The sequence below is a fragment of the Oncorhynchus mykiss genome, unplaced genomic scaffold, assembly GCF_013265735.2.
Source record: "Oncorhynchus mykiss isolate Arlee unplaced genomic scaffold, USDA_OmykA_1.1 un_scaffold_528, whole genome shotgun sequence".
Taxonomy (NCBI): Eukaryota; Metazoa; Chordata; class Actinopteri; order Salmoniformes; family Salmonidae; genus Oncorhynchus; species Oncorhynchus mykiss.
In genome coordinates, this window is record NW_023493975.1 from 2043 (window position 1) to 5000 (window position 2958).

Here is a 2958-nt window from a genome sequence, read left to right on the forward strand (position 1 = left end):
AATGAGCATTTGCATCCATAGTCATGTTTTAAACCGTCCATAAAGCACTCTTGGCCGGCCCCGGCAGAGAGAGAAAGAGATGGTGAAAAAAAAAAAAAAATCATCATCAGACCTTCCATAAATAATTCGGGCCGGCCCCCATTGCTAAAGGTCCGTAGTAGGGTGCGCCATAAGCGGACATGAATAGATGGAACACCGCTAACCGCATAGAGAACCGTGTTTTGGGTGACCAGGTGCACGTTTTCAATCACCAGTTGCACATTTTCAATCACCAGTTGCACGGAGGATTAATAGCAATCTGCATCCATCGCGATTTCTTAAAGTGTCTATAAAGCACTCAGGACGGGCCCGACCGAGACAGGGCCTTAGTGGGGTGCTCCCATAGCGGGCAACAATGAGAGGGGTGCCTTTAAATTCATTTTGAACCATATTTGAAATTTTGGGTTACCAGATGCACGTTTTCAATCACCAGTTGCACGGAGGATTAATAGCAATCTGCATCCATCGTGATTTCTTAAAGTGTGTAAAAAGCACCCAAGGACGGCCCTGACAGAGAGAGGGCCGTAGTGGGGCACTCCCCTAGCGGGCTATATCAATAGAATGACGGGTAAAAGTATTTAAAACCCTTTTATAATTTTTGGGTTACCAGATGCACGTTTTCAATCACCAGGTGCACGGAGGAAAATGAGCATTTGCATCCATAGTCATGTTTTAAACCGTCCATAAAGCACTCTTGGCCGGCCCCGGCAGAGAGAGAAAGAGATGGTGAAAAAAAAAAAAAAATCATCATCAGACCTTCCATAAATAATTCGGGCCGGCCCCCATTGCTAAAGGTCCGTAGTAGGGTGCGCCATAAGCGGACATGAATAGATGGAACACCGCTAACCGCATAGAGAACCGTGTTTTGGGTGACCAGGTGCACGTTTTCAATCACCAGTTGCACATTTTCAATCACCAGTTGCACGGAGGATTAATAGCAATCTGCATCCATCGCGATTTCTTAAAGTGTCTATAAAGCACTCAGGACGGGCCCGACCGAGACAGGGCCTTAGTGGGGTGCTCCCATAGCGGGCAACAATGAGAGGGGTGCCTTTAAATTCATTTTGAACCATATTTGAAATTTTGGGTTACCAGATGCACGTTTTCAATCACCAGTTGCACGGAGGATTAATAGCAATCTGCATCCATCGTGATTTCTTAAAGTGTGTAAAAAGCACCCAAGGACGGCCCTGACAGAGAGAGGGCCGTAGTGGGGCACTCCCCTAGCGGGCTATATCAATAGAATGACGGGTAAAAGTATTTAAAACCCTTTTATAATTTTTGGGTTACCAGATGCACGTTTTCAATCACCAGGTGCACGGAGGAAAATGAGCATTTGCATCCATAGTCATGTTTTAAACCGTCCATAAAGCACTCTTGGCCGGCCCCGGCAGAGAGAGAAAGAGATGGTGAAAAAAAAAAAAAAATCATCATCAGACCTTCCATAAATAATTCGGGCCGGCCCCCATTGCTAAAGGTCCGTAGTAGGGTGCGCCATAAGCGGACATGAATAGATGGAACACCGCTAACCGCATAGAGAACCGTGTTTTGGGTGACCAGGTGCACGTTTTCAATCACCAGTTGCACATTTTCAATCACCAGTTGCACGGAGGATTAATAGCAATCTGCATCCATCGCGATTTCTTAAAGTGTCTATAAAGCACTCAGGACGGGCCCGACCGAGACAGGGCCTTAGTGGGGTGCTCCCATAGCGGGCAACAATGAGAGGGGTGCCTTTAAATTCATTTTGAACCATATTTGAAATTTTGGGTTACCAGATGCACGTTTTCAATCACCAGTTGCACGGAGGATTAATAGCAATCTGCATCCATCGTGATTTCTTAAAGTGTGTAAAAAGCACCCAAGGACGGCCCTGACAGAGAGAGGGCCGTAGTGGGGCACTCCCCTAGCGGGCTATATCAATAGAATGACGGGTAAAAGTATTTAAAACCCTTTTATAATTTTTGGGTTACCAGATGCACGTTTTCAATCACCAGGTGCACGGAGGAAAATGAGCATTTGCATCCATAGTCATGTTTTAAACCGTCCATAAAGCACCCAGGGCCGGCCCCGGCAGAGAGAGAAAAAGAGGGGAAAAGTGTTGAAAAAAAAAAAAAAATCATACCTTCCATAAATAATTCGGACCGGCCCCCATTGAAAAGGTCCGTAGTAGGGTGCATCATTATCGGACATGAATCTCGGGAACACCGCTAACCGCATAGAGAACCGTGTTTTGGGTTACCAGATGCACGTTTTCAATCACCAGTTGCACGGAGAGAGAAAAAAAAAATCATACCTTCCATAAATAATTCGGACCGGCCCCCATTGAAAAGGTCCGTAGTAGGGTGCATCATTATCGGACATGAATCTCGGGAACACCGCTAACCGCATAGAGAACCGTGTTTTGGGTGACCAGGTGCACGTTTTCAATCACCAGTTGCACGGAGAAAAAAAAAGTAATCATACCTTCCATAAATAATTCAGGCCGACCCCCATTGAAAAAGGTCCGTAGTAGGGTGCATCATTATCGGACATGTATATCTGTAACACCGGCAAGCGCATTGAGAACCGCATTTTTGGGTTACCAGATGCACGTTTTCAATCACCAGGTGCACGGCTGTGAAAAGTGGGACTCTGTCATTTTTTCGACCAATTTCTGTAATTTTCAAAAAATGATTAAAAATACTTCCCGAAGGGCTAGAGGTCCCAAATTTCGTCTCATACCCTCTCTCGTGATGGGCAACAATTACATAATGTAAAAAAAAATTCGCATCCACAGGAACCTATGCATCCTGTGACATTCACTTTTTTCCCAAAACTTGAAACACGATTTCCTATTAAAATGTTTTATACAAAAACGTTTTTAATTGAATGTAAATGCTCGTCTATTTATGCACTTTCGTGCAAAAAAAACCCCAT